The following is a 13773-nucleotide window of genomic DNA, read 5'->3' as shown; positions in this document are numbered from 1 at the left end:
CCTGGAAATTTTCAGCAGAGGCCAAGCAAGGGCCTCTTACTCAGCTGCAATCACTGTAAACACAAATCACAATATTTGCTCTTACATGAGCCACCGACGGATTACATTATCTCCCTCTGTTTTTTCCAAATGAAGAATAACGTGACTAGGAACTAGAGATTCCGGAAACCCTGGGAATCCTCAGGAGTGAGCTGGGTTAGTCTTTTCCTGCGGGACCAGGGTCCATGGGGACAGAGAATAAGCACAATACATCCGAGAAGATCCCGGTGCACCTCAGCAAGACCCTTCCCCGATCCAGGGCTTTGGGCTGTGATCACACAAGAATCCCACCATGGACCCCCTCTGAAAAGACACCCTTTCCTGTGTCTTCTGAATCCTCAAGGGCTCAAATACAGGTACATGGAAAATGGCTCTTGGATCTGATCCAAAATAATTAGCCAAACTGGGGAGTAGCAGATGAAACAGATTGGCCATAAATCGATCATTCCTGAGTCTGAGTGATAGCTATACGTGGGGAGCCACTGTAGTATTCTCTAATCTTTTGTATATTTTGGAAATTTTCTGTAATGAAGTTTTTTTTTTTTTTTTTGTAAACGCTGCATTTGAGTAATCTGGTGTAATTTTTCTGAGGAATAATTTGGTATTATACATTCAAAACTCTTTAAAATGTGTAAATCCTGTGACTCAGAAATCTACTTCGAGGAATTTATCCTTAGGGAATAATCATGAATGTGTGAAAAGATTTATCTACTGGAATATTCACCACAGTCTTGTTTATAACAGTGGGGGGGAGAAGGAAACAATCTAACGTTCAACAATGGAGACTGGTTAAATACATTATAGCACATATTATGAGACACTATTATGCAGTCATTAAAATAATACTGGGGCTGGTGATGGTGAGGAGACATAGTGATTTCATACACTGTCAGTGGAAACAAATTGAGTAACTTCTTTGGAAGGCAAATCCTTACTATCCCTCATCATTTAAAATGTGCATATACGGTTGACCCTTGAACAATATAGGTCTGAATTGCACGAGTCCCCTTATAAGAGGATTTTTATTTTCTGGCATAAACAGTGCCACACTGTAAACGTATTTTCTCTTCCTTACGATTCTCTTAATAACATTTTCTTTTCTCTAGGTGGCTTTATTGTAAGAACACAGTCTATAATACATATAACATACAAAGGGTGTGTTAATTGACTGGTTGTGTTATCGGGAAGGCTCCCAGTCAACGGTAGGCTGTTAGTAGTTAAGTTTTCATAGAGTCAAAGCTACACATAGACATTTGACTGCATGGGGGTCAGTGCCCCTGATCCCCATGTTGCTCGAGGGTCAACTGTACTTTGATCCAGGAATTAAAATTTTAAGAATTCTTTCCATTAATAGACAAAATGGATATACGAGATTGATTTCGGTGTATCTAGCAGGAAAAAAAAAAGTGGAAATAATATAAATGTTGACAAATGAAGACTAACTAAATAAATAAAGGTGTTCCGTTCCATACAAAAGAATACTTCACAGGCATTATCGTTTATAGTGATAATTATAGCTGACATTTTTTAGAGCTTACTCTGAGCCAGGCACTGTGCTTTGCACATGTTAGTTTATTTAATGCACCGATAGGAAGGCATCTCTGTAATGTTAGCTATTGCTTATAAGAAACTGCTCCAAAACGCAGTGGCCTAAAGCAGTGAGCATTTGTTTTTGTTAGGCTGACTTCCGGTTGACCCTGTAGTCAGACGTGGGTTGGGTAGGCAGTTCTGCTGATCTTGGGGGCGTTCGCTCACATGTTTGGTGGTCAGCCAGTGTAGGCTGGGTTAGGATTGACATGGCTGGGACAATAACCCCCCGTGTGGACTTTCAACAGGCTAGCCCGAGCTTGCTCACATGGCAGTGGCAGAATTTCACAAGACAGGAGAGGCCAGCAAGGCTTCTCAAGGCTTGGAGTGAGAACTAACACACCAAAACTTCCATCACATTCTAACGGCCAAAGCAAACCCTAATTCAAGGGGTAGGGAAATAGCCCCCCTCCCTTGATGGGAATAGCTTCAAAGTCTAGTTGCAAGAGGAAATATGAGAAGGAAGAGAATAATTGGGACCATCTTTGTAAGCATTCTACCACATTGCTGAGGTGCACACAGTGTGTGTGTTGTGCTCCTGTCTGTCCAACAAAAGATAAGACGTGAAATGCGTTGTCTCACACACATACGCAAACAGACCTGTGTGTAAGTGGAGGATTGCTGTCACGTGCACAAAATTACCGTTCATTACGGTTACCTTGGCGAAAAGAGCTGGGATATGGGATGAGAGACTTTTTTTTTTTTTTAAGTTTATTTATTTATTTGGAGGGGGGGAGGGGCAGAGAATAAGGGAGAGAGAGAATCCCAAGCAGGCTCCACACTGCCAGCGCAGAGACGGGCTGACGGCTCCGTCTCAGGAACCATGAGATCATGACCTGAGCTGGAATCGAGAGTCCGACTCTCAACCGACTGAGCCACCCAGGCACCCCGAAAGATTTTTTATTGAACAGTCGTATGCTGTCTGAATGGTCTTACCACGTGAATAAATTCATGTTGTAATTAAAAAGACTAGTTAGCAAAATTAAAAGATCTCAAAAAAGGAAGTAAGAAATATATAGAACCGAATGAAAATTAAAATACAGCATACCAGAATTTGTGGGATGCGGCAAAAGCAGTGCTAAGAGGGAATTTATAGCCCTAAACGCTTACATTAGGAAAGAAAAGGTCTCAAATCAAAATTAAAAGAGAACATATGGCAAAAAATCATCTTATATAACAACACTTAAAATATGAAAATGTTCATAAAATATTTATAGTGAAAATATGCAGGTTGCAAGCAGCATAAATTATAATATAAAACTTTGAATATTAAAAAGTCTGGCATAATGCATGCCAAGATATTAGTAATATTAATACTTGGATCATGAGATCACGGTGTTTTTTTCCATTTTCTTCTTTGCGATTACCATATTTCCTACTTTTTCTGCAATTTACATTTATTATTATTTCCTTCAGAATACAGAATGAAAGCACCATTTTTTTTAAAAAAAGGAGCTCAGTTTAAGGATCTCAGGAAGAGCTTCAGACCTCACATTCATGGCTGTTCTTTCCAGAAGCTTCAAAATACCAAGGCAAGGATTACAAGTTCTACAGCAGTTTGGCCAGGGTAGACCTGTGCTCAAGTTTAGGTCCAAATTTTAGTCATTCTCTCCTTTCCCCTTCACACAGTATGGGAGAATGGAATTAATAGGCCCACTTAACAAACAGATAAGGAGACAGAGACCCAGGTGGGGCTGAACTCAGGTGATCTCACTCCGAAGTCTCCATTTGCCCTGTGACACGAGAATGACGGGCTTGGGATGATGGATCCAGGCTGACTTCTCCGGGGCAGTGATATTCAGCCTGAGATAAGGTCAGTATCACCACCTGTGCTGGACCCAGAAAGCCTTGAATCCTCAGCAATTTTGAAGGAACACACCTTCAGATATCATGGCGCAGGAGAGGAAGGAGAAGTACTTGTTTGGGTCTCAGTTTTAGCATTGGCTGGCATCTGTGACCATGGATAAGGTATTTGCATCTCTGAATCCCTGTTTTCTCATCAGGAAAAAGAAGTTCGATTAGCCGATGACTTGTGATTTTTTTTTTTTTTAACATAAACCTGGAACACAGAGCTGGGCAGTTATAAAATCTTGCCGTTTGCTCTGCCCTTCTCCTACATCCTTCTTTGATCACGGTGCTGGTAACATCCCGCCAGGAACCCCAAGGATCTGCAAACCAGAGTTTGAAAACTTCTGTTCTAGGTGATTTCTGAGATCCCTTCCAGATGCGAAGTTGTAGGATATTAACTGGGAGTAAGGACCTCCCACCCATTTTGTGTATGAAGGGCAGTAGGTCTGAGAACATGCTGTTATCAATAACAATACCATTCGGCAGCAACTCCAACCTCCTTGTTTGTTTTTTTAAGTTTATTTATTTTTGAGAGAGACAGAGCATGAGTGGGGGGAGGGCAGAGAGAGGGAGACAGAATCTGAAGCAGACTCTAGGCTCCGAGCTGTCAGCACAGAGTCCGACGCAGGGCTCGAACCCACAAACTGCAAGATCATGACCTTGAGCTGAAGTCCTTTAACTGACCCAGCCACCCAGGTGCCCCCACTCCAACCTTCTTGTAAGGTGCCTTCCTGAACCAAAGAGACCAAAAACCTAAAGACTACATTTTGCAGATTCTTTGCAGCTAGCATTCCATATGCACCCCAGGTCCTCCAAGCCAGGACACCTACAGGAGACTCGGAAGGCAAAGGGGACAACGGGGGTCAGTAGCCACATTCTAGGAGATCGGATCTCCCAGTGAGGGTGGTGGCAGAGGGATTGGGCTTGGCTTTTCTGGAGCAGCAGGGACGATGGTTCCTGTGGCTAGCATCAGAGGTGCTGGGTGGCCAGCAAGGGCAGCAATAGGTTTCCCAGAACAGTCCAGAGTTCTGTTTGGTTATTTCCCGTGGCAGCATAATTCGTGGATTTGTAGCCTCCAAGCATGACTTGAGCCCCTTCTGGGAATCTACAAGCTAAGTAATACCCTGTAGTGAAGCCCTTTCTGCTTAATCTGCCCTCGATTGTGTTGCCTGAATACGGTGGCCAAGAAACACCAGAGCAGACTCTAAGATGGCCCTTATCAACATGCCTGGCCCTTATCCTTCTTGGCTGCCTCCCTACCTCCTCCCTCTGCATTCCTCCTCCAGTCCCTCCAGATGGGACTCGCAGAGTCTCACTACACCCACCACACTAGTTACACCTTTGCAGGCACAGACTCCAGACTCCGATACTCCTGACTGTTCTGAGTTTGAATTCCAGTTCTGCTGCTTCAGACAGTACAAACTGATGCAAATTCCTTAATCTTTTCATTTCAGATTCCATATTTGCAAAGTGAAGGTCATAACACTATGAACCACGGGCAGTTGTAGCGATAGCCAGGAGAGACAATGCAAGAGAAGCTCATGGCAGAGTACTTGCACGTGAGAAGGGCTCAGTCACCGTCGTTGGTGTTATTATTACCTTTGGCTTCAGCACCCCCGCCCCTGGCTCACTCATTCAATTGCAGTTGGAAGCATCTGCCTGTAATTTTATACATGACACAGAACAGAAATAAGAGTTATCTTGGTGCCAAGTGTCCAGGCTAAAAGGCAGACATGCCTCAACTCTGTACCAGTCGGAGTTCTTGGTTACAAAAGTCACAGAGACCGACTTTCAATCTTCAGTTGGGAAGGACGTTTGCTGGAAAGATACAGGGAGCTTTTAGAACCCACTGGTGATGGGAGAACCAGGCTTTAAAAATGAGAAGACATTAAGCACATCCAGACAGCCAGGACAAGCATCCTCTATCAGCTACTCTCTGATGCTACTGGAAGTGAGCTTTAGCTGTCCCTTCCTCTTAACTCACCTTCTCCAGATCCAAAGTGGCAGGCAGGAGCACCTGACTGGCCCAGCACTGTCCTGTGCCTGAACTTGCAGCCAAGGTGCGGGGAGAGACAGCACCCAGTTATGGGTTTTCTGCAGCAGAAAATGGGGCATTGCTCCCACCAAGATGATACTCGCTGGGCGTGATGGTTAATTTTATGTGTCAACTTGACTGGATCACGAGATGCCCAGATATTTGGCTAAACGTTATTTCTGGGTGTGTCTCTGAGGATGTTTCTAGATGAAATTAGTATTAAAATCGGTGGAACTCAGTAAAGCGATTTGCCCTCCCTACATAGGTGGGCATCACCAAGGGCCTGAATAGGACAACAGGGTGAGGAAGGAAGAACTCAGCCCATCCTGCCTGGTTGCTTGAGCGGGGACATCAGTCTTCTGTTCTCAGTCCTCCTGGGTCTCTCTCAGGCCTTCACACTTAGAGTGGAATCTATACCTTCAGCAACCTTGGCTCAGCCTTCAGAGTCAGATTGAATTACACCATCAGCTCTCCTGGGCCTCCAGCTTGCAGACAGCACATCATGGGACTTCTCAACCCCAGCGATTATGTGAGCCAATTCCATTCCTCATAATAAATCTCTTCCTGTATATATATGTGTTATTGGTTCTGTTTCTCCAAAAGACTCTGACTAATGTGCTGGGAACCTCCCAAAACCAGAGAGGAGAATTGGATGGCGGACACTTTATTCGTCGGAGTCCTTCCGAGAAACAGAACCAATAGGATGTGCACGTACACGTATGTAGAGAAAGCAATTCATTACAAGGAATTGGATCGTGCAGTCATGGAGGCCGACAAGTTCCAAGACCTATGGAGTGAGCCAGCAAGTCGGAAATCGAGGAGACCCGATCGTGTAAGTTCCAATCTGGAGGCCACAGCCTCAAGACTCAGGAAGACTGGATGTTTCAGTTCAAGTCCAAAGGCCAAAAAAAGAAGTTGATATCCCAATTTGAAGCCAGGCAGGCAGGAAGAATTCTTTCTTGCTCAATAGAGGGTCAATCTTTTAGTTCTATGTGGTCCTTCAACTGATTAGATGAAGCCCACTGACTTTAGGGAGGGCAATCTGCTTTATTCATTCTAACAATTCAAATGTTAATATTACCCAAAGACACCCTCACAGAGACACCTAGAATAATATCTGACCAAGTATCTGGGCACTCCATGGCACAGTCAAGTTAACATGCACGATTAATTATAACAGACAGTAATCCCAATGTCTGTTAAGATTCTTCAAGAGGACAGAAGTGGCTCATCAGAGCTACTGACAGGTCTGGGACACCAACTGGGCCTTCCAGGCGACACAGAGCCCTTGAAGTCTGCAGTGACATCATGGCTAAGGACAGGCTGAGTCATGGGAGAAGCTGTTGGTCCAAAGAGTAGACCCCAGAATGACAAAGTTTTGAAAATTTTGGTAGATGAGAAAAATGTACAAATTATTTTCCACAGCAAATCCCTCCTGGGCCAGCTTCCCTCCCTGGGTGTGATGTGGAAGGATTAGAAACATTTTCTGTCCTCACCGGTCTGGCATCCTGATCAGGCTTTGTAATAGCCCAATTTATTGTGAAGCACCTGTTCCAGACTATTTATTAACACCCATTTGTCCCCATTAGGATGCATTTCTACTCGAGAGTCTTGCCATCGGAAGACCCATGTCTTTAAATTTTTTTTTTTAACGTTTATTTTTGAGACAGAGAGAGACAGAGCACGAACGGGGGAGGGTCAGAGAGAGAGGGAGACACAGAATCTGAAACAGGCTCCAGGCTCTGAGCAGTCAGCACAGAGCCCGACGCGGGGCTTGAACTCATGGACTGCGAGATCATGACCTGAGCCGAAGTCGGCCGCTTAACCAACTGAGCCACCCAGGCACCCCATGACCCATGTCTTTATATGATGTGCTGAGCCTTGTCATTCTCTAGACAATTGGTGTTGATGTCACCTGAAAATACCAATGTGTTAACATACTTTCTTCCTCTCGTAATAAACCTTGGACACAGTGCATCAAAAAGGCCTTCAAAATGCTACATTTCCCACGTCACCAAGCTTTTCAAAGATGGACCAGCCTCCATTCTGAGCAATTTCTGGAAGAACATATCGTCTGAGCCTCCTCAAATTAACCAATTTCTGCAAACAATGCGTTCTCACTGGTGGATATTGTCATTTATACTTCCTTGTTTTCAGATCACAAAAATTAAAAATGACAACCTCCAGAGGAAAATTTGCCAAATTCCATGAAACCTGTTCTATCATTTGGTCAAATTAAGTAGAAAATTGTATCCTCCAACCGGGACTGTAACAGCCAGTTTCATGGATTAAACCGTTCTCGGAAAAAGAGCTTTCCCCACCCCAGAGAATGAATAAACTCAATCGGGTGTGAGGTTTTTAAAGCTCCCCTTGAAATTTTAAAGAGGGTTATTTTTTTTTTTTTTTTTTGCTACGTATATGCAATTTTAATTCTCTAAAATGAAACTGACAATTTTTGAAAATTCAAACTACCAAACCATGCCTTCTTTCTACCAGTGAAGCTTAGTTCTTCTGGATCACGGTCATATCTATATTTTTCTGTTATGAGTCAATGTCATTTGCCGGCAAATGTCCCCCTCACTGGCACCTGAAGGCAAGGAAATGGGTAATAATAAATGAGACTAAGTGGTGACAAAATAATCTCCTGACTCCCCCACAGCCAAATCCCAGGAGCTCTTCCTCCCTCCTCCACACAGGGTCCCAGGCCACATTTTGCCTGTCTCGGGGCTTGCCCCCCTGTGTTGGTGGCAACTGTTGTCACCCTAGTGGAGGCAGCCTGGTCACCCCTGGCAGATGTCAATGTCCACATTCATCCTCCGTGCCCTGGCCACAGCTCCAGGCTCAGTCACTACACTGAGGTGGGAGGAGGCTTCTCTCTCTAAACCAGTGGCACGATTCTAATTGTTTTAGACGCCATCTTGGGAGATTTCACACTCTAATTAATTTTCCTACGACACCCCACTATTTTCAACCTTTTGTGTGATTTGCACTTCCAAAGTAATAATGTTGAAAATATTGATAATCATCGTCGCCATGTAATAAGCCCCTTTTACGAGGCCCAGACACAGTGTTGAGCACTTCACATGGATTATCCCTGTTGAGGTTTCTGATGGCTTGCTACGTTCTTGCTTGCTAGGGTTGTGGCTAGGAACAGGCACTTTTTGAATCAAGCCGTGCAGTCAGGTCTCTGCCGGGGGTATCTCCACCTGTGTGACCCACAGATTCCCCAGACTCAGCAGTCTCCTAGTCTGCAGATCACGGTGGCCTGCAGTCTTCCCCGACCCCACCCACCCCACCCCCACCAACCTTCCTCCTGTTCCCAGAACTGAGCTGTAGCACTTTGAGTTTCTCTGACTTCAGAATGACTCTCCTTCCCACCTCTAGAGACAGAAAGGCAGAACTTGCCCCTCCGCTCTGCTTTCATCTCAATTCACTCGCCGATGAAGCTCCTGGTGATGATCCTGCCAAGACCAAAGCCCTGGGCCAGGCTTCCATAATAAGACCCTCTTCTTCTGTGGTCTGAAAGTACCCAAGTTCTGTTGAAAATTCTTTTCAAAATAAGGTAATTGGTTTCACTTAATACCTTCTTTATTCTTAAGAGGATAGGATTATTTCATTCTATTCTTGGCTTGGGAAGAGCCACTTCACCCTGGTGCAGGGTCCTGATCCCAACCCAGAAGCTGCCATCTCTGGGAGGCCTCAGGTTATGGACCATTTGAACACCAAGCTGCCTAGAGAGAAAACTATAGATACACTATGCGTTTTCAAATGGATGTGGATGTTGTTGTGACTAATACAATGCAGTGTACTTTATAAGTTTTATTGAATTATGGTAGCCTTTTATCACTACTGGATATATGTTTTGTAATCAGTAGATACTAAAAGTACAGCTTTGACCATATGAGAATGTTCTACGTATCCGACGTTAAGAGTGGAGTCTTTTTACTTTAAAAACCTGGAAACTCCTGACGTCACGGGGAAAATGCTGGAGGAGAGGTCGGATATGGTGTCTGGGAGTGCCATCCTGCACAAATCACGTTCTTTCCCTGGACCCCAGGATCCTCATCTGTAATCTGATGGGGGTTGGAAGAGATGGCCTCTAAGCCTCAGCACTAAAATTTTATGAGTTTAAAATCACTCTCCTCTAGCTACGTGAAGATGAATATTTATAGGAGTGCCTGCTACTTTGAAAGGAAGGAAACTATATAGACGTGCTCCATACATAAAACCAACGGCAAGTTCGGACCTGTTAGTTTTTCTATCATACTTTATTTTTGCCACTTGCACCCCGCCTCGAACATCTTCACTTTTCCTATCATCACTGGCTGTTCGAAGACAGCCCTCTCCTTCATTTTCAGCATCCTGTATCTGTCTTGCACGATTTATTAATGTGGGTATTTTCTCAGCCCCTATAAGGTGGTTGTTATTACCTCTCTCCATCATTTATCCACTTCGCTTGCTTGGTTTTATTTTTGTTTTCCATGCCTTCCAAGCCCTCGCCTGGAACAGATCTCTCTCTCTCTATTACTAGAGTCTTCACATTCTGTTCTGAGCCAATGTCCTCTGTCACCCTCTTACCATCTTAAATTCATCAGTGGGAGTTGTAATTGCAAACACTCCAACTGTTGCTTCAATATTTGCCCCTTTCCTACAACAACTAATTTCAAAAGAATGAGATTCGCATCGTTGGGTAATGTGTTCGTGTGCCCCCCACCGGTCGTGCCTTTGTGTGGCGCTGGGAGAAGAGGGAGCTTTCCAGGCCCTCCATCACCTTTGTGTCTCCACTCTCCCACTCCACTCCTCACCCACGCCATCTTCCTCGGCACCGACCAATCAGAATGCCTCTTTATGTCTGGACAACCAATCAGAAGACGTCCTCATTCCAACCATTTACTGAGTTTCTGTTCCAGGTGGGGGGCGGGGCGGGGGGAAGCCCCTCTGAAAAGAAAAGGCAGAAGCTTCAGGGTTTTAGCTCAGGAACGAATCTGTAGGTGAGGAGGACGGCACACCGTAAATTTTATCTTCTCTTTGGTGAAAGAAGAGAGGGAAGTCTTAAGCCCTCCCAAGTGATGGAGCACTTAAAATTCTTCTCTGTTTGGAAAAGATTATTGCTGCCGTCCCCAGGAGGGACAGGGCTACCCATTTAATACTACAGCTCAATCATGAACCCACACTGTTTCTCGTGGATTACTTCAGCATGGCTAAGGCAGGCTGGAATTTTCCATTAGGCTTTGTTAAATACTAAGGGATAATAGAAAGGAAATGCACAAAGAAAATATCAGAAACATTTTTTTTTTTTTTTTTTCAAATCCAGAGGGAGGGGAAAAGGAGTACGTATCTTATTGTTGCTGTTTTAAGAGCCTAGCCCAGTACCTCTTCTCTCTGAAGTGGTTACTCTGCAGCCCCAAGAGAAGACCGGCGCTAAAGGCCCCTTGCGTGAATGTCTTGCATCCCAACTTCCACCCTGCCTCACCTCTTCCAGACAAGGCAGCCTCGGGAAGGTAGCAGAGTCTTAACCTGCTAGCTCACAACCATCACTGGCTCAGCAGACACTTCCGCCCCCTCATATCTGTGCTGGCACAGAAATGGAAGTGCAGTGTGGCCCCACTCCTACCCCCCAGGTTTGTACTCACCGGTGCGGGAGGCCCACCGACACATCACCGGTTCCACTGCAGGATCATAGTCATGTAGCGCAGAGAAGTGCTACTGCGTCAGACTCAGAGGTCCGGGAAGAATTTCTGGAGTCCCGCGGGCTTGAGATGAGATGCGAAAGGTGAGTGAGATTTGCTGGATTTTAAAAAGAAAAAGGAAGGGGGCACCTGGGTGGCTCAGTCGGTTGAGCGTCCGACTTTGGCTCAGGTCGTGATCTCACGGTTGGTGGGTTCGAGCCCTGCATCGGGCTCTGTGCTGACGGCTCAGAGCCTGGAGCCTGCTTTGGATTCTGTATCTCCCTCTCTCCCTGCCCTCCCCCCGCCCTCGCTTGCACTCTGTCTCTCTCTCAAAAATAAAGAAAACATTTTAAAAAAAATTTTTTTAAAGAAAGAGAAAGGAAAGAGGTCACGGCAGCAGCAGGGACCACATATACAGAAACAAGGAGATGTGTTACCCTTTGGGGGGGCCAAGTGGCTCTGCTTGGTTGGACCAAAGTGTGTGAGGAAGAATCTCAGGAAAAGAGGCCAGAAAGGGGGGGGAAGTCAGAAGGCCGGATCAGGAAAGGATTTGTGTACTAAGTGAAACAGTATAAACTACATCCCGTCAGGTCTGGGGAGCCACTGAAGAATTTTAAACAGGAAGCTGACATGGTCAGATTTGTGATTTCAAAATTCTAGCAGCAATGTTTAGAAAAAGAAAAAAAAAAAAAAAGAAGGAAGAAAAAGACAGGATTCAGAGTGGAGGCTGTAGCAATCATCCAGGTGAAGAATGACGAGGGGTTAAGCTAAGATGGATCCTATAGAGTTTTGTGACTATTTAAATATAGGAGTAGGAGGAAAACAAGGAAGGAAGGAAGGAAGGAAGGAAGAATACCTCCTAACTTTGTGGTTGAAAGGACCGGCTACATAATAACAGCTAACTTAATTGAGCACCTACTATACACCGTGTTAAGCACTTGCATACTTGTATTCTTTCATTCTACAATTTTTATCAGGCACCTACAATGGGCTAGGCACAATTTTTGAACACTGGGGATACAGCAGTAGAAGGGGGGAGACAAAAATCCCTGCCCATACAGAGTATGTAGGAGAATGGTAAGTAACAGGGAAGAAACATGAAGCAGGGGACGTGAAAGGAACATGAAGAATGGAGAGAGTTTGGAGTTTTACATGTTTCAGGTGGGGTGGCGGGGGAATGTCTCACCGCCAAAGTGTCTGAGAAGCACTGGGAAGTGAGGCAGGAGGCCCTCTGGGGGACGAGCACTCTGAGCAGAGGCCGTGAGGTGGAGTAAACCCAGCACGTCCATCACACCTGCAACCGTGTGGCTGAGTGCAGTGATGAGGGGGTGCACAAAGAAGGATGAGGTCAGAGAGGTGGAGGGGGGTGCAGATCAGCTGGGGTCGTGCAGGCCCTTGCACTGACCCTAGTTTTTACCCTAAAGGAAACAGGAAGCCATTGCAAGGTTTGAGCAAAGTAATACGGTGACCTGACTTGCATTTTGACAGGATCCCTGTGGCTCCGTATTGGAGACAGACTGAAGAGAAGCAAAGCTAGAAACACAAGACCAGTTAGGAGGCGACTCCACCACAGGTGACAGATAATAAGATCTTAGACCAGGATGATGGCAGTGGAGGCCGGGAGAAGTCATAAATTCTGGATATACTTTTGAAGGGTCGGCTAATGTTTTAGATGTGGGTGTAAGGGGAAGAGAGGGGATAAGGATGACAGCAGGAATTTTAGGCATGGAGGAGCAAGTTGGGGGAGGGAAACTAGAAGGGCTCATTTGTGACAAGTTAATTTTGAGATGCCTGCTAGGCATCCAAGTAGACGTTTGAAAGCAGCAATTGACTCTATGTGTCTGGAGTTCAGAAGGGAGGCCTGAACTGAAGCTATAAATTTGTGTCATCAGCATGGAGATGACACTTAAAGCTACGAGCTTGGATGAAGTCATCAATGACTGTAGATGGAACTGAGAAAGGGTCTATGGCAGGGGTGGGTCCTAAGGGAAATCAACAGTCCCTTGAAGGTCACCCACATTGGGAGAGACCAGGGGAAACTAACCTCCTCAGATGGGGGAAGAAAGGAGTGCTTCTGCTGACAAAGGAGACTTTGTAGAATTTAGAGTTGGAAGTCCTCATCAGAAACTGCCCATATGCTGGGGCGCCTGGGTGGCCCAGTCGGTTAAGTGTCCGCCTTCGGCTCAGGTCATGATCTCACCATTCTGGAGTTCGAGCCCTGCATCGGGCTCTGTGCTGACAGCTCAGAGCCTGGAGCCTGCTTCCGATTCTGTGTCTCCCTTTCTCTCTGCCCCTCCCCCACTTGTTCTCTCTCTCTCTCTCTCTCTCTCTCTCTCTTTCTCTCTCTCAAAAACAAATAATCATTAAAAAAAAATTTAAAGAAACTGTCCATATGTCTCCATTCCAATTTTCAGGATCCCTTTCTTTCCAGTCATGCCCTAACCAGCAAAAAACGCTGTGGAGTTGTGATTGGTGGGGGGCAGGGGGGTGTAACCCACATACTGTACAATTTATCCATTTAAAGTATATAATTCAATGGTTTTCAGTACATTCACAGATGTAAACTCTGGTTGCATGGCAATTTAGCCATCTGCA

The 13773-nt window shown here is 45.2% G+C and overlaps 1 long non-coding RNA gene across 1 annotated transcript; it reads left to right on the top strand.

The window, feature by feature from the left end:
• Nucleotides 1-100: 100 nt before the first annotated feature.
• Nucleotides 101-7146, top strand: LOC132672592 (uncharacterized). The gene is made up of 3 exons (XR_009607586.3): nucleotides 101-395; nucleotides 4929-5033; nucleotides 7099-7146. It is a non-coding gene; the product is annotated as an uncharacterized LOC132672592 (long non-coding RNA).
• The last annotated feature ends 6627 nt before the right edge of the window (nucleotides 7147-13773 follow it).

The sequence above is a fragment of the Panthera onca genome, chromosome C1, assembly GCF_046562875.1.
Source record: "Panthera onca isolate mPanOnc1 chromosome C1, mPanOnc1 haplotype 2, whole genome shotgun sequence".
Lineage (NCBI taxonomy): Eukaryota > Metazoa > Chordata > Mammalia > Carnivora > Felidae > Panthera > Panthera onca.
Note: the sequence above shows the minus strand (reverse complement) of the source record. Positions and strands in the feature narration are given on the sequence as shown.